This window comes from Hyla sarda, chromosome 5 (assembly GCF_029499605.1).
Source record: "Hyla sarda isolate aHylSar1 chromosome 5, aHylSar1.hap1, whole genome shotgun sequence".
Taxonomy (NCBI): Eukaryota; Metazoa; Chordata; class Amphibia; order Anura; family Hylidae; genus Hyla; species Hyla sarda.
In genome coordinates, this window is record NC_079193.1 from 110,710,050 (window position 1) to 110,732,745 (window position 22,696).

At 43.4% G+C, this 22,696-nt stretch overlaps 1 protein-coding gene and 1 long non-coding RNA gene across 4 annotated transcripts in view; one reads left to right on the plus strand and one right to left on the minus strand.

Annotated features, from left to right (window-relative positions):
• OSBPL10 (oxysterol binding protein like 10) overlaps positions 1-22,696 on the minus strand; it is an 857,577-nt gene that overhangs the window by 760,910 nt on the left and 73,971 nt on the right. The gene's annotated exons all lie outside the window — the stretch shown is intronic.
• The window catches only part of LOC130273385 (uncharacterized), a 67,365-nt gene that overhangs the window by 278 nt on the left and 44,391 nt on the right, over positions 1-22,696 (plus strand). The gene's annotated exons all lie outside the window — the stretch shown is intronic.

Sequence of the window (22,696 nt, forward strand, 5' to 3'; positions counted from 1 at the left end):
CAGGTGAGATGTTCCCAATGGGTGTTACTCGTTAAATAGATGCCATCCTCCTGGTGAGATGTTCCCAATGGGTGTTACTCGTTAAATAGATGCCATCCTCCAGGTGAGATGTTCCCAATGGGTGTTACTCGTTAAATAGATGCCATCCTCCAGGTGAGATGTTCCCAATGGGTGTTACTCGTTAAATAGATGCCATCCTCCAGGTGAGATGTTCCCAATGGGTGTTACTCGTTAAATAGATGCCATCCTCCAGGTGAGATGTTCCCAATGGGTGTTACTCGTTAAATAGATGCCATCCTCCAGGTGAAATGTTCCCAATGGGTGTTACTCGTTAAATAGATGCCATCCTCCAGGTGAGATGTTCCCAATGGGTGTTACTCGTTAAATAGATGCCATCCTCCAGGTGAGATGTTCCCAATGGGTGTTACTCGTTAAATAGATGCCATCCTCCAGGTGAGATGTTCCCAATGGGTGTTACTCGTTAAATAGATGCCATCCTCCAGGTGAGATGTTCCCAATGGGTGTTACTCGTTAAATAGATGCCATCCTCCAGGTGAGATGTTCCCAATGGGTGTTACTCGTTAAATAGATGCCATCCTCCAGGTGAGATGTTCCCAATGGGTGTTACTCGTTAAATAGATGCCATCCTCCAGGTGAGATGTTCCCAATGGGCGTTACTCGTTAAATAGATGCCATCCTCCAGGTGAGATGTTCCCAATGGGTGTTACTCGTTAAATAGATGCCATCCTCCAGGTGAGATGTTCCTGCACAAATCTGCACGGAGGTGTTGGCTCCCTGTGCTTCCTAGCAGGAATAAATCACTTAAAAATATCTATGATAGTGACTGATCTGATAAGCTAATTGTTTGTCTAGCACTGTGTGCACAATATTTCATGTTTTGGGGTGGGGGGATGTTGAATAGGCGCTGACCTGGTAAGTGGTAAATTTTTGTCGATTCTTGCATCATTTCTTGGTGAACAATTCCAAAATTTTATGAAAAAAATTTAAAATTTAAAATTTTTCTAAATTTGAAGCTCTCTGCTTGCAAGGAAAACAGACATTTCAAGTACCGTATATACTCGAGTATAAGCCGACCCGAGTATAAGCCGAGACCCCTAATTTCAACCCAAAATCCCAGGAAAAGTTATTGACTCGAGTATAAGCCTAGGGTGGGAAATACCTCATCCCCCCCTGTCATCATCCAGACCCGTCATTAACATCCTCATCATCATCCCCTTGTCATCATCCCACACATCCCCCCTTCATCATCCCCTTATCATCCCACACATCCCCCCTTCATCATCCCCTTGTCATCATCCCACACATCCCCCCTTCATCATCCCCTTATCATCCCGCACATCCCCCCTTCATCATCCCCTTATCATCCCACACATCCCCCCTTCATCATCCCCTTGTAATCATCCCACACCCCCCCCTTCATCATCCCCACCCCCCTTCATCATCCCCCCCCCCCTTCATCATCCTCTTCTCATCATTCGCCCTCAGTGGTCTTCAACCTGCGGACCTCCAGAGGTTTCAAAACTACAACTCCCAGCAAGCCCGGGCAGCCATCCGCTGTCCGGGCTTGCTGGGAGTTGTAGTTTTGAAACCTCCGGAGGTCCGCAGGTTGAAGACCACTGCGGCCTTCAACATCATCCAGCCCCCTCTCACCCCCTTTAGTTCTGAGTACTCACCTCCGCTCGGCGCTGGTCCGGTCCTGCAGGGCTGTCCGGAGAGGAGGTGGTCCGGTGAGGAGGTGGTCCGGGCTGCTATCTTCACCGGGGGCGCCTCTTCTCCGCGCTTCCGGCCCGGAATAGAGGCGTTGCCTTGACAATAACGCAGAAGTACGTTGGCAATGAACGCACCTCTGCGTCGTTGTCACGGCAACGTGACTATTCTGAGGCCGGGCCCGAAGCGCTTAGGAGAGGCCTCCCCGGTGAAGATAGCAGCCCGGAACCAGTATCCCACCGGACCACCTCCTCTCCGGACAGTCCTGCAGGACCGGACCAGCGCCGAGCGGAGGTGAGTACTCAGAACTAAAGGGGGTGAGAGGGGGCTGGATGATGTTGAAGGCCGCAGTGGTCTTCAACCTGCGGACCTCCGGAGGTTTCAAAACTACAACTCCCAGCAAGCCCGGACAGCCGATGGCTGCCCGGGCTTGCTGGGAGATGTAGTTTTGAAACCTCTGGAAGTCCGCAGGTTGAAGACCACTGCGGGTGGGGGAGTTCACTCGAGTATAAGCCGAGGGGGGTGTTTTCAGCACGAAAAATCGTGCTGAAAAACTCGGCTTATACTCGAGTATATACGGAATTATATATTGATTCACACATACAATATGTCTACTTTAGGTTTGCATCATAAAGTTGACATGTTTTTACTTTTGGAAGACATCAGAGGGCTTCAAAGATCAGCAGCAATTTTCAAATTCTTCACAAAATTTTCAAAAACAGAATTTTTCAGGGACAAGTTCAGTTTTGAAGTGAATTTAAAAAGGGGCTTCATATTAGAAATACCCCATGAATGAACCCCATTATAAAAACTGCACCCCTCAAAGTATTCAAAATGACATTCAGAAAGTTTGTTAACCCTTTAGGTGTTTCACAGGAATAGCAGCAAAGTGAAGGAGAAAATTCAAAATCTTCATTTTTTACACTCACATGTAAATCCAGTTTTTGAATTTTTACAAGGGGTAATAGGAGAAAAAGCTCTCCAAAATTTGTAAACCAATTTCTCTCATGTAAGGAAATACCTCATATGTGTATGTGAAGTGTTCGGCGGGCGCAGCAGAGGGCTCAGAAGGGAAGGAACGACAATGGGATTTTGGAGAGTGAGTTTTTCTGAAATGGTTTTTGAGGGGCATGTCACACTTAGGAAACCCCTATGGTGCCAGTACAGCAAAAAACACCTGACATGGCATACTATTTTGGAAGCTACACCCCTCAAGGCACGTAACAAGGGGTCCAGTGAGCCTTAACACCCCACAGGTGTTTGACGACTTTTCGTTAAAGTCTGATGTGTAAATAAAAAAAAATGTCACTAAAGTGCAGTTCTTTCCCAAATTTACCATTTTTACAAAGGGTAATGGGAGAAAATGCCCCCCAACAATCACATGGCCTACTATTTTGGAAACTACACCCCTAAAGGAACGTATCACGGGGTACAGTGAGCCTGAACACCTCACAGGTGTTTGACAACTTTTTCACTAAATGCTGGTTTTTCCCAAAATTTTAAATTTTTACAAGGGGTAATAGGAGAAAATGCTAAATTGGAAATACCCCACGTGTGGACGTCAAGTGCTCTGCTGGTGCACTACAATGCTCAGGAGGAGCGCCATTGAGCTTTTGGAGAGAGAATTTGTTTGGAATGGAAGTCAGGGGCCATGTGCATTTACATAGCCCCCCCCCCCCATGGTGCCAGAACAGTAGACCCCCCCCCCACATGTGACCCCATTACTACACACCTAACAGAATTTAATAAGGGGTGCAGTGAGCATTTACACCCCACTGGTGTTAGACAGATTACATTTACAATTTTCACGGACCACTGTTCCAAAAATCTGTCAGACACCTGTGGGGTGTAAATGCTCATTGCACCCCTTATTACATTCCGTGAGGGGTGTAGTTTCCAAAATGGGGTCACATGTGGGGGGTCAATTGTTCTGGCACTATGGGGGCTTTGTAAGCACACGTGGCCATCAATTCCGGACAAATTTTCTCTCCCAATGGCGCTCCTTCTCTTCTGGGCATTTTAGTGCACCCGCAGAGCACTTTACATCCACATATGGAGTATGCTCTTACTCAGAAGAAATGGGGTTAACCATTTTGGGGGCTTTTTTCCTATTTTCCCTTGTGAAAATGAAAAATTTAGGGTAACACCAGCATTTTAGTGAACATTTTTTTTTTCCCCATCCAACTTTAACGAAAATTCGTCAAACACATGTGGGGTGTTAAGGCTCACTATACCCCTTGGTACATTCCGTGAAGGGTGTAGTTTCCAAAATGAGGTCACACGTGGGTATTTATTTTTTTGCGTTTATGTCAGAACCGCTGTAAAATCAGCCACCCCTGTGCAAATCACCAATTTAGGCCTCAACTGTACATAGCGCGCTCTCACTCCTGAGCCTTGTTGTGCGCCCGCAGAGGATTTTACGCCCACATATGGGGTATTTCCGTACTCCGGAGAAATTGCATTACAAATTTTGGGGGTCTTTTTTTCCTTTTACCTCTAGTGAAAATAAAAAGTATGGGGCAACACCAGCATGTTCATTTTTTTTACACTAACAGGCTGGTGTAGCCCCCAACTTTTCCTTTTCTTAAGGGGTAAAAGGAGAAAAAGCCCCCTAAAATTTGTAGTGCAATTTCTTCCGAGTACGGAAATACCCCATATGTGGCCCTAAACTGTTTCCTTGAAATACGACAGGGCTCCGAAGTGAGAAAGCGCCATGCGCATTTGAGGACTAAATTAGGGATTGCATAGGGGTGGACATAGGGGTATTCTACACCAGTGATTGCCAAACAGGGTGCCTCCAGCTGTTTCTAAACTCCCAGCATGCCTGGACAGTCAGTAGCTGTCCGGAAATGCTGGGAGGTGTTGTTTTGCAACAGCTGGAGGCTCCATTTTGGAAACACTGCCGTACGATACGTTTTCAATTTTACTGGGGGGACCGTGTAAGGGGGTGTATATGTACTGCTTTACCCTTAAATATGTGTTAGTGCAGTGTAGTGTTTTTAGAGTACATTTGCACTGGCGGTGGTTTGCGGTGAGTTTCCCGCCAGGAGTTTGCGCTACGGCGGAAAATTTGCCGCAACTCAAACTTGAAGCAGGAAACTCAATGTAAACTCACCAGTGTGAATGTAACCTGTACATTCACATGGGGGGGGGGGGGGGGGGTAACCTCCAGCTGTTGCAAAACTACTACTCCCATCATGCACTGACAGACCCTGCATGCTGGGAGTTGTACTTTTGCAACAGCTGGAGGCACACTGGTTTGAAAACCTTCAGTTAGGTTCTGTTACCTAACTCAGTATTTTCCAACCAGTGTGCCTCCAGCTGTTGCAAAACTACAACTCCCAGCATGTACTGATGCTGGGAGATATAGTTATGCAACAGCTGGAGGTACGCAACTACAACTCCCAGCATGCCGAGACAGCTGTTTGGGCATGCTGGGATTTGCAGTTTTGCAACATCTGGAGGGCTACAATTTAGAGACCATTGCAGAGTGATCTCCAAACTGTGGCCCTCCAGATGTTGCTAGGCAACTTACAGGCTTCTGTAGCCTGCACCAGGGAGCAGCATGTCATTGCCGCCCGCATGCTGCCGATCGTCGCCCGCTGCCGATGGTAGGTGACCTCCGTCGCCTACGGTTCCCCCTGCTCTGCCCGGATTACCGTGGGTGGGCAGAGCGGGGGAACAAACTTTAACCACCCTGCCCCCGATCTGCTATTGGTTGGTTGCTTCTGACCCACCAATAGCAGGGATAGGAGGGGTGGCACCCCTGCCACCTAACTCCTATCCCTTCAGAAGGACCAGGGGTGTCTTGGACCCATTTCCCGCGTCACCGGTGACCCGTATGACCCGGAATCATCGCAAATTCATTCAGGACCCCCCCAGGCATTTGCACGGGATGCCTGCTGAATGATTTCAGCAGGCATCCTGGTCCCGTCCCCGCCCGCCGCATGGCGGGGACCAAAATTCCCATGGGCGTACAGGTATGCCCTGTGTCCTTAAGTACCAGGATGCTAAAGCGTACCTGTACGCCCTTCATCCCCAAGAGGTTAAGAGAGAGCAGTGTAAACCACATGTGACCCTGCCTGCCAATGGGAACCCCTGAGTTCTCACCCTTATAATGTAGTGGGGGGAGGAGTTACTCTAGTGTTCACAGTAGTGTGGCTCCTGAGCAACAGTTTGGTTCAGGTGTGCTGTGCATAGAAACCTCAAGGGAAGGCCCAGATCAAATTTATTCACACTGGTCATTCTGCAAGGATCACTTGCAGGGTGGAAGTTCATGCCCCGGCGGAGAAGGCTTCAGTACCTTGACAGGACCACAGCTACCAGGATTCATCTACCCATCTCATATGTCAGTATAAATCTGTTTGGTGAAAGCACCACAAGTCCCAGCAAGGCAACAGGGCTTATAAGGGTTACGCTGCATCCTCTCACCCAAAGCCAACTGTCTGTGTAATACAACCAGCACCCAGCTCAGTAACAGTTATCCGTAACCCGATATCGTTGTGTCCATTCACTCCCCGTGTCTGGCCCAGGAGAAGCTGCCTCCAACCTCGGACTGTGTATAGGATAATGGTGCCCTGGCGTCACAAAGGTGATAAAGGTATTTCTTCTAATACCCCCATAGCTACCACATAAAGGCTTGGGCAGAGAAGTAACATACATTTTGACTTCTTTTGGATCAACATAGTAAGGATTTTGTTTAACTTGATAGACTTTTTTCTTTTTTCCAACCTTATAAAACTATGTAACTATTAAATGGGCATAATAGATGTGCACTATGGAAGGAGCTTTCAGGGGCTTAAAGGGGTACTCCGCCCCTGGTATCTTATCCCCTATCCAAAGGATAGGGGATAAGATGTTAGATCACCGTGGTCCCGCTGCTGGGGACCCCGGGGATCGCCGCTGCGGCACCCCGCAATCATTACTGCGCAGAGCGAGTTCGCTCTGTGCGTAATGACGGGCGATACAGGGGCCGGAGCAGCGTGACGTCATGGCTCCGCCCCTCATGACATCACGGCCCGTCCCCTTAATGCAAGTCTATGGCAGGGGGCGTGACGACCGCTACGCCCCCTCCCATAGACTTGTATTGACGGGGGCGGGCCGTGACGTCACGAGGGGCGGAGCCGTGACGTAACAATGCTCCGGCCCCTGTATTGCCCGTCATTACGTGCAGAGCGATCTCGCTCTGCGCAGTAATGATAGCGGGGTGCTGCAGCGGCGATCCCCGGGGTCCCCAGCAGCGGGACCCCAGCGATCTGACATCTTATCTCCTATCCTTTGGATAGGGGATAAGATGTCTAGGGGCAGAGTACCCCTTTAATAACACCAGTAAGAGCCCAAAAATCATCTTATTAACTTCTTCCCGTTATAGGACATGTGCATACATCCCAGCACCCGACATGTTCGCGCGCTGGGACGTATGCATATGTCCTGATGATCTCCTGCTCTGAGGCACGCAGCTGAAGAGATCGGTGGCGGGACGCAGTCCGGACACAGCTGCAGGGGGGCCGCGATCACGCCAGTTCCGCCAGGTCGCCGTTGGTTGCTATGGCTGCAAGAGGCCAGATCATGGCCTCCTGTCTGCCTGCTACAGAAGCCTGTGAGATCCAGCCAGAGGCTGGATCGCACAGGCTGTAGTGTATGCAGCTCATCAGGTCATACTGTGCTGCAATAAAAATGTATTACAGCATAGTATACCCTGTAAAAAATATAATAAAAGGTTCTTCAATAAAAGTATTAAGCGTAAAATAAAATAAATGCCCCTTTCCCAATAAAAGTCCTGTATTATCATTAAAAAAAAACACAAATTGTATACATACTAGGTATTGCCATGTCCGTAATGATGTCTACAATAAAGCTGTAATGTAAATTTTCCTGCGCGACGTACGCTGTAAAAAGCAAAAAAGAGCAAAATTTGCCAACACTTTTTTTTCCCAATAAAAGCCCTGTATTATCATAAAAACAAAAAAGGAAAACACTAAATCATATACATACTAGGTATTGACAAGTCCGTAATGAGAAAGTGAATGCTGTAAAAAAAACAACAACAGAAGAGCACAAAATTTGGTGCAAATAGCAGTATAATAGAGATCAAAAAGGTAGCATGCATCTCAAAAATTGTACCAATAAAAAGTACAGCCTGTCCCGCAAAAAATAAGCCCCCACTCAATGGCGTCGGACGAGAAATAAAGTTACGGCTTTCAGCAAATGATAACACAAAAAAAGGGAAAAAAATAATTTTGCTTAAAAAAGGAAAAAGAACATAAAAAGCTATGTAAAATTGGTATCGCCATAATCGTACCGACCCACAGAATAAATATAACATCACTTTTACCGCACAGTGAAAACAATATTTTGGAGTTTTTCCACAAAACATGCTGCATGTGTAAACAAAAAATGCACCACTTAAAGTATAAGATGTCACGAAAAAACAATCTCAGAATCACTCCGCTCAGAAAAAGCATTTTGAAGTTATTACCATTTAAAGAAAGACATGTCAAATTTTTTAAAAAGGAGCCTGGTCATTAACCACTAAAGGACACAGGGTGTACCCGTATGCCCGCGTTCTCGAGTCATAAAGGACTCGGGGCGTACAGGTACGCCCTGCGGTTCTCTGGTCCCCACTGCTCGCCGGGCGGAGACCGGACTGTGATGCCTTCTGAAATCATTCAGCAGGCACCCCCGACACAATGCCAAGGGTGGTCCCGAGACCCACCATGTCGGCGATCGCAAATAGTCGGTCAATTCCGGGTCATACGGGTCTCCGGTGACACATAAAATAAGGGGTGATCAGGGGTGTCCAAGACACCCACAATCCCCCTGAAGGGGATAGGAGTGAGGTGGCAGGGGTGACAACCGCTCCTATCTCTGCTATTGGTCAGTCAAAATCCCATTGTCGCTCCTTCCCTTCTGAGCCCTCTAGTGCACCCACAGAGAACTTGACATACACATATGAAATATTTCCTTACTCGAGAGAAATTGGTTTACAAATTTTAGGGCGATTTCTCTCCTTTTACAGCTTGCAAAAATTCAAAAACTGGGTCTACAAGAACATGAGAGAGTAAAAAATTAAGATTTTGAATTTTCTCCTTCACTTTGCTGCTATTCCTGGGAAACACTCACTGATAAGGGGAGTAATGTGGTTGTCCTGGATTTGGATCAGAATGTCAAGATTTGTCATGACATACTGAATGATGAAGCAACTTACCGCAGACTGGAAGGGAATCCAACAGGGGGTTTCTTACATAAACTCCAGGCAATTGTCTCCAGGGCTCTGGAGAATCATCTGGTTGATGAAAATGAGGCGTCGTTTCTGTGTCCAGAACTTCCAGTAATCCCAACGTTTTACTCACTCCCGAAGATAGACAAGGGGATCTCCCCTCTTAAAGGGAGACCCATTGTTTCGGGAGTGGGAAGTGTGACTCAAAACGCTGTGGTGTATCTGGACAAAATCTTATGCCCATTCGTTCTAGCACTCCCCTCCTATATACGGGATACTGTGGAACTCCTGCTGAAACTGGATGGCATATCGATGGATGAAGATACCATCTTTGCATCCTTCGATGTGGAAACCTTATACAGCTCCATAAAACATGATCTTGGTCTGCAGGCAGTGAGATTTTTTCTGTCCACTAGGGACATACATCTGGGACCCCATAATGAATTTGTCATGGAACTTTTAAAATGTTGTCTCATGCATAACTATTTTATCTTCAATGGCCACTTCCTCCACCAGCTCAGGGGCACCGCAATGGGGAGCCCGTGTGCCCCCACCTATGCCAACTTGCTCCTGGGTTGGTGGGAGGAAAGAGTGGTTTTTGGAGAGGAACGCAGCCCATGGTCTAAACATCTACCCATGTGGCTGAGATTTATAGATTACGTCTTCATTTTATGGAAGAGAACTGGGGAAGAATTTGTACAATTTGTGAGCCTGTTGAACCAAAATAACCTGAACCTCAGATTCACATGTGAGTGGAACCCCAGTAAATTGCTTTTTCTGGATGTGCTTGTCCTCAGTATATAGGAAGCCAACATCAACCAACGGATTGTTGAGGTGGGAAAGTTCCCATCCTCTGGCCCTGAGAAAGGGCATTCCGAAGGGCCAGTATTTGCACCTTAGGCGCAATTGTTCAGGAACAGCAGAGTTCCTGAAACAGGCACAGGATCTGAGGTCTTGTTTTCATAAAAGAGGTTACCCAGATTACATCCTACGTAACGCATTTGACAGCTCTATCTCCCGTAGAAGGAGGGACCTTCTTGTCCCTAAGCAGACACCCAAAGAGGATGTTGACACCATTCGTGTAATAGGGACCTTTGACAATAGGCACACGGAGGTGAGGTCCATATTGCAAAAGTATTGGGATGTTCTGCTAGCAGATGAGGATGTCAGATGCGTACTGGGGGATTATCCACAGGTGATATACAGAAAGGGCCCCAGCCTCAAGGATCTAGTGGTTCATAGCCACTTGATCCTGAAGAGGGGACAGAGTACCTGGTTGGACCGGAAACCGAATGGCACCTTTAGGTGCGGGTCATGTGTGGCCTGCCCATCCATAATGACATGCAAAAGTTTTACTAGCTCATCGGATGGGAAGGAGTTAAAAATCCCAGACTTCATTAATTGCAAAAGCTCGGGGGTCATTTACCTGGCACAATGTCCCTGTCCCATGGATTACGTGGGAATACACGGCAGGAATTTCGTCACCGGATAAGGGATCACTATAATGACATCTGCAATCAGAGAGATACGTCTCTCTCGAGGCATGTCCATGAAACAATGGTGTCCCCAACATAAAATTTGTGGTATTACAAACTGTGCCGTAAGGCCCATAAGGGGGGGGGGAATTGGGACGTAACACTTTTGCAAGTGGAATTTAAATGGATATTCAGGCTGAAATCAATGACTCCCTTGGGTCTGAATGAATCATGTTTCGTGTTTTATATGAACTCTAAGCTGGCATTTGTTGTTTTTTTTAATGGATCTCCTTATACAGGTGCAGGTACTAAATAATTTAGAGGGTACCCATAGGCAGGGTTGGCAATTTGATTTTAGGATCACAGCGTTGATGGCCTGAATGACAGCAATTTAAGGTATAAACTTTTTAACACAATCAAAGGAAAAGGTTATTTTTTTTTTTTTTTACCTGGATCTGTTTTTTGAGAGTATAATTGGTATTTGTTCCGAACAAGAAAATTTATGGGAAGATTTAATTTTCTTCCTTAGTGAAATTCACTAAAGAGTTAATCTTGTTAGATTCCAACTTTTATTTGGAATCCCTCGCAGGAAGTGACGGCAGACACCGAACTTCCAAGTGGGGGATGGGAACTTTTTTGAAGCACATTGCAAAGCTGGTTAGTATAAAAGAACAGTTTAATCGTCATCTTTTGTGCCATGATTAAGACCTAATGGTCCGAAACGCGTCGACGTTGTGTTTTTAATTCACTGGGTGTTTTTTGTTCTACCATGATGACTTTTTAATGGATTAATTAAACTTTGGACTTTTAACACGGATTATTGTTTGGGAGCTGGAAACCATTTTCCTGGTTGGAATTTTTTCTTGCATAAACTTTTTAACCCTAAATGGGTCATAGGTACCACTATTGTGGATAGTGCCCCATTTAAAGGACACTGTAATGCATTACATATGTGCGTAAAATAGGTGCATGTTGTAAGTAACTTAATCTCACCTGAGAACATGAAAGGTGGTCATTTGGGTAATTTATATATGCCGATAAGGGACAACTGTTGTCATGTAGTATTAAATTGATATAAGTTTTACATGGTTTGATATTATAGAGAGTTTTAACTGCATCATAAATATTTACCTTTGTAAATTTATGTCTCTGATACCTATTTATCACACTGTATATTATTATGTAATAGGTTAATGTGGCCATTGCCATTATTGCGACAAATCATGTTTTTTTGCATCTATGCTTGTTTGGTACTATTTGCCAGGTAAACTTGTGGCTACTGCCAATAGGGTTAATCTTAATATACCTATCTATCATGCTGTATGTCATTATATAATATGTTAATGTGGCCATTGCCATTATTGAGACACATCATGTTTTTTGCATCTATGCTCGTTTGGTACTATTTGTCCAGTAAACTTATGGCCACTGCCACTATTGTTAATCTTAATATAAGACAGTTCTATATAGGACTATTGCCATTGCATATGCTAATGAAGTACTATCATTTTGTATTCAATATATACAATCTATCTATAACAAATTGCTACCTAGCCTATCAAAGGGTTAATGCCTATTAGGCAGTGTACCCCTTGCACTATAGGAGGCAGGGTTAAGTCTCGTGAATGCCACCCTTATACATATCAATATCTCTCACATACGCTAAGTGCAATACTTGTGACTTACCATTCGGAGATTGCAGCATGCGCAGGAAGACTCTGCCTTGGGACGCGCTGACCATCCCCTTGGCAACGGACCTGTAAACTCCCCCTCCACATCAGAGAGCAGAGCCGGAAGGGGGGAGGACCCGATCTCCGCTAGGGGAGGACGCTGCACAGGGGAGGCGCAGGACGCTGCAGCCGTAACCCTGGTGACGTCATCCCTGGCGGGGGATATGGGGAATCCCTCTCCCAGTCGGAGGTGGTGCTCTTATGACATAGGAGATGTTAATCATGAAAGGGGAGTGACTAACTTGTTTAAAATGACCGCGAAGGGTGAGAAAGGTTGCCACTGCCACTCCACCCTGCCAGGATACTACAGCCTGAATATATATCTCCCTGATGAGCTGAGCCTAGTGAAATGCCACGTTGGAGGCCAGGTTATATTTATATCATACCCATCAGTTTGTTATTGAAACTGGATATAAGGCATTCCTTTGTATATGCATGCTTGCACTTGCACCTTATATCCCCTATGACTGTGTACATTTTGCTGATTTGGCATCTGTCAGTGAAGGGACAGGGTCCTGAGGCATGGGGGTTGTCCTTTTAGGACGAGTGCCTCAATTACATGCCACACAGTAAGGGGAAGGTGTGAATAGGGGCCATTTTTGCACTACACGTTAGGGACTGACAGGAAGTTCAGGGACAGCGTACATCAGTCTTCCCCTCTATTCATATCTATGTCTCCCTCTGCAGGTCCCTTATAACGTGTGTCTTGATCCCGGTTAATGTGCAATATAATAGGCCACTGACAAATGACTAATAGGTGGCAATTAAGTATATTTGTGCAATCAGGTGACCACTGAAGTGATACATTAATGTGCAATATTTATGTGCAATATTTTGTGGTGGTGGATTTCACTATATGTCAATTGGTTCTCTGTGAATATTTTTTTCCTTTGCGGTCACATGAGAATATTATCGTATTGTATAATGGGGCTGTGTGTGTTATAATTTAATAACCCAATAAATTGCATTTTAATCTGTAAGTCATACCCCAGTTTGTTTATAGTTTTTGGAGGTACTCATGATGGGGAACTGTTATAGCCTCTATCTGACTTATATTTGAGATATTTTGTTATGCTATTCCTGAGAAACACCTCAAGGATTAACACACTTACTGAATGTCATTTTGAATACTTTGAGGGTTGCAGTTTTTTCTAATGGGGTAATTTGTGGGGTATTTCTAATAAGAAGGCCCCTCAAATACACTTCAAATCTGAACTGGTCCCTGAAAAATTCAGATTTTGAAAATGTTGTGGAAAATTGCTGCTGAACTTTGAAGCCCTCTGATGTCTTCCAAAAGTGAAAATATGTCAACTTTATGATGCAAACATAAAGTAGACATATTGTATTTGTGAATCAATATATAATGTATTTGGAATATCCATTTTCCTTATAAGCAGAGAGTTTCAAAGTAAAATAAAATGCAAAATTTTCAAAATTTTCATCAAGTTCTGGAATTTTTCACCAAGAAATGATGCAAGTATCGACGAAAGTTTACCACTAACATAAAGTAGAATATGTCACGAAAAAACTATCTTGGAATCAGAATGAAAAGTAAAAGCATCCCATAGTTAATGCTTAAAGTGACAGTGGTCAGGTTTGCAAAAAGGGGCTGAATCCTTAAAGGGGTACTCCGCCCCTAGACATCTTATCCCCTATCCAAAGGATAGGGGATAAGATGTCAGATCGCCGCGGTCCTGCTGCTGGGGAGCCCTGGGATCCCCGCTGCGGCACCCCGTTCTCATTACAGCACAGAGCGAGTTGCATGGAGCAGCGTGACGCCATGGCTCCGCCCCTCGTGACATCACGGTCCGTCCCCTTAATGCAGGTCTATGGGAGGGGGCATGACGACCGCCGCGCCCCCTCCCATAGACTTGTATTGAAAGGGGCGGGCCATGACGTCACAAGGGGCGGAGCTGTGACGTAACGATGCTCCAGACCCTGTACTGCCCGTCATTAAGTGCAGAGCGAACTCGCTCTGTGCTGTAATGAGAGCGCGGTGCCGCAGCGGGGATCCCAGGGCTCCCCAGTAGCGGGACCGTGGCGATCTGACATCTTATCCCCTATCCTTTGGATAGGGGATAAGATGTCTAGGGGCGGAGTACCCCTTTAAGGTGAAAAAGGGCTGAATCCTTAAGGGGTTAAGGTAAAAAAAAATGGGTCCGTCCTTAAGGGTCAAAGAAAAAGTAATAAAGGGATAGTGCCTAAAACTTAGCTGTTAATATTATAGCTAAAATTAATCACCAAAAATAAACGTGAGCCCTTAACCATATAGAATAGTAGAAGTGAGCAGCAGTAATTATATCCGTCACTGGATGACCTCTGTCTCTACCATGTAATGTACCCGAGAGAAATTATAAACATCTCAGGATTTATGGAACGAGATCTGTATGAAATATGGAAAGAATTATAAACAATGAGGGACATTTATCAATGTTTGCTTATGTATTCTTTTTTTTAGTAATTTTTTCCTTACTTTTTTTTTGCTTATGTGCGACGTATTTATCAACTGCTTTCAGCCTGTTGATAATTTTCTTTCACGTAAGCAATTTTTCCTTTTTTACTTTGGTAGTAGCTTTTTCTGCTCCATGTTTGAGCTGGAGTAAATTTAGTCAATTTTTAACGCTGTTGCGACTTTTTTTTGCGCAGTTGCGACTGTCGCAGTTAATAAATACCTGACTACCCGTAGTCCATTTTAAAATTATTACTACATAGTAAATTTTAGGAAAACTTGCTTTTCTCGCTTTCCAGTCAAAATGTCGCACGAAAAATCGTGTAGTCACAGTTGCGACAATTTTGCGACAATTATAGTAGAGAAAACCTGACTAAACCCGTTGATAAATGTCCATAAATGAGTACAATGTGTTTCTAACAGCTAGTTGTTGCTGACGTCATCAGGATGGCATATGTATTATGACACTACTAATAATAACATTGACCATTAGATGAACTACATAAGTAGCGCTAAGAGCATAATAAATTAATATCAAGATCTCTGGAAAAGAAAGACACCTGCAAGACAAATATATATCATAAAAAAGTACACATGGATTTGTCCTTACACCCCTAATGAGAGAGCCTGTAAGAAAATAAAGACATATGTATTTCTTGTATCGAGACAAATCCAACAGTAAGAGTATAGGATCATATGCTATGTTAAAGGGGTATTCCAGGAAAAAAAAATGTCATATATATCAACTGGCTCCAGAAAGTTAAACAGATTTGTAAATTACTTCTATTAAAAAATCTTTATCCTTCCAATAATTATCAGCTGCTGAAGTTGAGTTGTTATTTTCTGTCTGGCAACAGTGCTCTCTGCTGACATCTCTGCTTGTCTTGGAAACTGCACAGAGTAGAAGAGGCTTGCTATGGGGATTTGCTTCTACTCTGGACAGTTCCTGAGACACGTGTCATCAGAGAGCACTCAGACAGAAAGAACAATTCCACTTCAGTAGCTCATAAGTATGGAAAGGATTAAGATTTTTTAATAGAAGTAATTTATAAATCTGTTTTAAGTTTCTAGAGCCAGTTTTTTCCTGGAAAACCCCTTTAAGCAAATAGGATATCCATAGATTATGGTCTTCAGGTGCCTCTGCAGGGTCCAATGCACAACCTAAGAAAGGAAAGAGACCATTGCAGATTTTACTGCTTGAATAGCCTTCCAGTTCCTGAAAAAGAATGTTTATACAGCGATGCTGTTACTCACGGTTTATGTGTCATTACTTAGTCTCGCGCTAGCAGGGAGCCAATACTTCCGGCTACTGCTACTCGCGCAGCTGTACACCGGCGTCTGACCTCATATCCTCCCTGGCGTCCACCCATCTGACATCAGGCGGGGAGGCAGTGTGTGGTGCCGCGTTAGACACTCCCACCAATGCCGCTATTGGACGCCAAAAGGCAAGGTAGGAGGATGTTACTAAGTTATAAACAAGTGAGTTACCACTGACAGTATATGTCACACTCATACCAAGCATATTTACTGGCTAATTTGAGAGCAAATAAAGATACGGACGGATAGCAAGCACTTACGTTATAACAAGTGTCCCAATCGGAATTGGCATGGAATATATTAATATTAAACATCATATATCCCTGGGTATATTGTGTATAGTAACCCATTGTCTATAATATCCATCTGCCATGAATTTTATGTTTATATATTATACTGCCGGATAATAGGGTACACAATACATCTCTGATTTGATCAGGTGACCATTTCTGATATTAAACATTATAGAACCTATGAAATCTCAATATATTGATTTAAAATGTAATTTAATTGAAAGGGACAGAGCATTCCAACATGTTGAAGGATCAGAGCAATTAAGAGGGACAGAGCCCATACCTTCATGAGGTAATAAAGGAGGTACTCAAATAGGCCCATCTATATGGGCCCATAATTGTAGTAAAGATGTCTGCGTATAGTCGGTTAGGCAAAGTAAGGGGGAGAAGGCTACCCAAGACTGGGTGGCAGGGGTAAATAGCAGGGACCTAAAATGGGTCTAAACCATCTCTGTTGTAAGTACTAATCTGGTGACCAAGGCAGGGTGGCCGCCCTAAAAAGGGCAGTCCTGCACAGGAACCTCCTGACCAATTCCTAAATGACCCTATATCTAGGAGATGCAATAACTCCTAATAGGCCCAACTACGGCCCACCCTAAGCTGCTTACCCGCATCTCAATTTCTATAACCGACTATCACAAAAAAACAACTAAAGTTAATCTGTTCATCGAGTCCTCCTGGGGCTACTGTCCCCAGATCATATATCCACCTGGTCTCCTTCTGTAGGAGAGATCTATGAAAGTTACCACCCCTTGGTTGTCTCCTTAATTGGTCTATACCTATGAACTGTAAACATGAGGTATTCCCCCCCCATGCTGAATGTTGATATGGTTGGCCAAAGACGTGTCACGGTTATTACGCACATAACCAACATGCTCAAGTACCCTTCTGCGCAATTCTTAGTGTTTTGCTTATATATAGCAATGGACATGTGCAAGAAGGGTCCGTCCTTAAGGGGTTAAAAGGGTTATCCAGCGTTTTGACTAATATTCATATCTTACTGGGGGCAGAAAAAAATAGAAAAAAAAGCCTATAGTAGTCCAAATCCCCTGCAGCTCCTATTTGGCAATGTCTGGTCCCCTTATCTTTTTCCTACTTATGAGACAACCACTTGGTGCAGGGAATCCCTGGCCACAGTTTAGTTTTTTTTTTCCAATTTTTTCCTACTGCCAGCAGGATATTAGCAAAATGCTGCATAAACCCTTTTCCACTCAAAGGGTACATTCAGACGGGTGGATCCACAGCGTATTCTGCCGACAACGGACCCCTAGTTGGTGCCTCAGATGTGCCTGCTCAAAGCGGTAATACGCCGCTACGAGCAGACACACTGGTGCGATGTGCGAGTCGCCGCGCATGCGCAGTAAACTCGCACACATCGCGGCCGCTTCCCCTGCTCACTGAGCTAGGCAGAGAGCAGCCGTGATGTGTGCGAGTATACTGCGCATGCGCGGTGACTCGCACATCGCAGCATGTCTGCTCGTAGTGGCGGATTGCCGCTATGAGCAGGCACAATTGAGGCTGCACTGTAGGATCCATCGTCAGCAGATCCATCAGTGTGAATGAGCCCTAAATGTTTCATGTAAACCATGCAATTTTTTTATCTTTTCAAAGTATTGGTACACATAACATTATGCAGTTTAGGTTTGTACTTTTAACACACACCTTTGAAAGTAGAGATTTGTGTTAGGTATGAACTCATCACATCATTTTTTGTTACAAAATGCATTTTGAGTATGCATTTTTTGTCACAAATCTCGACTTCTAATGCCTGTTTAATGCAAAGTGGCATAAGGCTAATTGCTGTTTTTATCATTTCAAAAGGTTGTTAATTATTATTAATTCAAATCCTTATCGCCTGCACATCACCTTGTGTAAACAGGCAATGCGCTGCTGACAATGATGTAAGTGATCAAAGTTGACTGCGGCGTCTAAAAGTGGTTAATTCCCTTGTCTGTTAGCTCAGTGGGCTGAAGGAACGAGGGAAGGTCTCTTACCTTCTTCCTCGCCATCCGATCGTCCCTCTATTGCTTCATGCCTGAGATCAAGGCAGGAGCAGCGGAGGGACAGTAACACTGATCCATGCTATGCTATGGCATAGCATTGATCAGTGTCTGCAATCAAGGTATTGCATGTTATAGTCCCCTATGAGAGCACATTGCAAAAAAAAAGTGTAAAAAAAGAGATAACAAATGTGATTTAACTACTTCCCTAATAAAAGTTTGAAATCACCCCCCTTTTCCAATAAAAAAAATAATAATATGTAAACAAAAATAAATATAAAGATATGTGGTATCACCGCGTGCGTAAAAAAATTCCAAAGTTGCATATTTTTGGTCATTTTGTCTACCCTTAACCCCTTAAGGACCGGGGGTTTTTCCGTTTTTGCATTTTTGTTTTTTGCTCCTTGCCTTTAAAAAATCATAACTCTTTCAATTTTGCACCTAAAAATCCATATGATTGCTTATTTTTTGCGGCACCAATTCTACCTTGTAAGGACATCAGTCATTTTGCCCAAAAATCTACGCTGAAACGGAAAAAAAAATCATTGTGCGACAAAATTGAAAAAAAAAACGCTGTTTTGTAACTTTTGGGGGCTTCCGTTTCTACGTAGTACATTTTTCGGTAAAAAGGACACCTTATCTTTATTCTGTAGGTCCATATGATTAAAATGATACCCTACTTATATAGGTTTGATTTTGTCATACTTCTGGAAAAAATCATAACTACATGCAGGAAAATTTATACGTTTCAAATTGTCATCTTCTGACCCCTATAACTTTTTTATTTTTCCGTGTATGGTGCGGTATGAGGGCTCATTTTTTGCGCCGTGATCTCAAGTTTTTAATGCTACCATTTTTGCATTGATAGGACTTATTGATCGCTTTTTATTCATTTTTAAATGATTTAAAAAGTGACAAAAATTTTACTATTTTGGACTTTGGAATTTTTTTGCACGCACACCATTGACCGAGCGGTTTAATTAATGATATATTTTTATAATTTGGATATTTCCGCACGCGGTGATACCATATATGTTTATTTTTATTTACACTGTTTTTTTTTTTTATGGGAAAAGGGGGGTGATTCAAACTTTTAATAGGGGAGGGGTTAAATGATATTCATTCACTTTTTTTTTTGCAGTGTTATAGCTCCCATAGGGACCTATAACACTGCACACACTGATCTTTTTCATTGAACACTGGTTTCTCATAGGAAACCAGTGATCGATGATTCTGCCGCATGACTGCTCATGCCTGGATCTCAGGCACTGAGCAGTAATTCGGCGATCGGACAGCGAGGAGGCAGGTAGGGGCCCTCCCGCTGTCCTGTAAGCTGTTTGGGATGCCGCGGCTATCCCGAACAGCCCACTGAGTTAACCAGCATGGTTTCACTTTCGCTTTTAGCCGCGCGGCTCAGCTCTGAGCGGGCGGCTAAAGGGTATATAGCGCGCGGTGCCGCGATCGGCGCTGCGCGCTATTAGCGGCGGGTCCCGGCTTCACTATGACGCCGGGCCCGCCGTGATATGATGCGGGGTTACCGTGTAACCCCGCGTTATATCACGGGAGCAAGACCAAGGACGTACAGGTACGTCCTTGGTCCTTAAAGGGTACCTTTCATCAAAAAAACTTTTGATATATTATAGATTAATGTATGCAGAATAACTTTCCAATTGCATGTTATTAAAAAATATGCTTTTTTCTATTTAATTTTCCACTTTGAAAAAATGACCACTAGGGGTCTCCCTACCAGTCCTTTTTTATAGATTTCAGACTCATGCTGGAGTCCTAAATCTCAGACTGCAGCCGGAACACAGAGAAACTCAGCACTGCTCCCTGCCAGGGAGTTAGTCTGTGTCCCGGCTGCAGTCTGAGATTTAGGACACCAGCATGAGTCTGAAATCTATAAAAAAAGGACTGGTAGGGAGACCCCTAGTGGTCATTTTTTCAAAGTGGAAAATGTAATAGAAAGAAGCATATTTTTTAATAACATGCAATTGGAAAGTTATTCTGCATACATTAATCTATAATATATCATAAGTTTTTTTGATGAAAGGTACCCTTTAAGGGGTTAAAAAATGTATAAAAAGCGATCAAAACAAAAATGGTACATATAAAAAAACTTCAGATCACGGCGCCAAAAATTAGCGCTCAAACGGCCTTGTATGCACAAAAATTTGGAACATACAAATTTTGGTCCATGTAGTTATTTTTTTTTTAGTAGTAAAATAAAAATCAAACCTATATAAATTGGGTATCCTTGCGACCATATGGACCTACAAAATATAAGGTATCAATCTTACCAAAAACTGCACTGCGTAGAAATAGAAGCCCTAATAGGGGTCTGTAGGTGGAAAATTGAAAGTGTTATAATTTTTAGAAGGTGAGGAGGAAAAAACATAAGTGCAAACATGAAAAATGGCCAAAGAGGGAAGGGGTTAAAGGGGAACTCCGGTGGAAACAAGTAGAAAACAAATGTTTTCAAATCATCTGGTGCCAGAAAGTAAAACATATTTGTAAATTACTTTTATTTCAAAATCTGAAGCCTTCCAGTACTTATCAGCTGCTGTATAGTACAGAGAAATTTCTATAAAGTTCTTTTCAGTCAGACAAACATGCTCTCTACTGACACCTGTCTGTGTCAGGAACTGTCCAGATTAGAAGCAAATCCCCATAGCAAACCTCTCCTGCTCTGGACAGTTCCTGACATGGACAGAGGTGTCATCAGAGAGCACTATGGTCAGACTGGAAAGAACTTCACACATTTCTCTGAGGTATATCTGTAGCATACAGCAGCTGATAGGTACTAGAGGGGTTAAGATTTTTTAATATAAGTAATTTACAATTCTTTTTAACTTTATGGCACCAGCTGATTTGAAAATTTTTTTTTTTCCACCGGAGTTCCCCTTTAAACCCTCCAATCATTCTAGAAAGTGATCTAAACCATACTTATATGATCGTTCTAACACCACGCAGCCTAGTTCCTGGTAGGTGTTGGGACTTGCAGTACACATGAAAAATTACTATAAATTGCTTCTGGGGTTCTGATTAGATTATATATTGAAGCTAGCTGTTTGGTCTACCATGGAACTTAAGATAGATACAGATAATGATATAGCCAGTAGATATATTTTTAGATAAACTAGATTTTGATGAATAGACAATCTTATATTCAAGGAGTGGTAAGCAGTTTCTATGTATATTTTTTTTTTATTTGTGACAGTAAACTTTTCTGTGACAGGCTCAATCCCCAGAACCACGTTCTGCAATGTGCATCTTCAGATTTTTACAATAAGTTTAAAACCATTATGCACGTTTAAGTGGTAGGAAATGCCTGTCCTACTAGTACAAGAAAGTGCTACATAGCATGCAGAGAAAGCTGACCTTGCCTTACTGGCAATCAATCATGGCATTCCAGTATACACTGTGTAAGCAGAACAGACTATGTTTCCTGATGAGAAGTCAATACACAGCTAAAACAGAAAGGACCTGCTGACATAAGAACAAACAAAATAAACAAAACAACTGCAGGCTTCCTTCTTTAACCCAAGAAGAGGTATTGGACTACAGTTATGTCCTGTGGTCATGTTGCCTGAACTCAAGCTTCTCAACATATAGCCCTTGTAATTCCACATTTTATTTATTTTATTTTTTTTTTATGTCAACGGCACCAGGGATTCCCAGCCAGTCTCTTATGCGGGTACTTGCCGGCCCCTAAGTTGGGTAGCAGTCTGTGATCTGACGTGAGCATACGGTTTCAGCTTTGGATGGCTGTTTTTTTTTTTTAATACATACAAAATCCATTATTACTTACATCATTATCAAAAGCCGAAACCCCACCCCCCTACCTTTTCCCTCCCTCCCCTTAAGACAGTCTGCCCGAAATCCATTAACTTCCTTCCTTTCCCTACTCCTCTCTTACTCTTTTCTCCTTTTCATTATCTGCTCTCTCCTTTCTCCCAGGGTAGCCATTTATTCTCGATTTTTTTTATTTCTTTCACTGTCCTTGAACCGCAACAACTCATAAGTTCTAACCTTATTTATACCTCCTAACCATTCTTCCCTTGATGGAACCGCTGGGGCCAACCATTTCCTAAGAATCAAATTCTTTGCCACTCCTAATACTCCAAGTGTAAGATCAGTATGCTTAGTTCCCAGTATCTCTAGTCCATAAATTGCGACCTTAGGTTCAAAGAGCAATACCACGCCTATTCTAACTTTAATCGTTTCAAACACTACACTCCAAAATTTTAGCAACTTCGTGCAATTCCATATCATGTGTAACCAATTACTTCCCTCAAACCCACACTTGGGGCATTGTGCATTCACCCTAACATTAATTTTGTACAGATCGATGTTCTTCTAATATTCTTTAACACTAGTTTCCACTCTTCTTCTGAAATTCCACCTATATCAAGTGCCTGTCCTAACCGTTTGACTACGTCCTCCCAACCCTTCTGACCTAACATTTTATATAAAGTACTCATT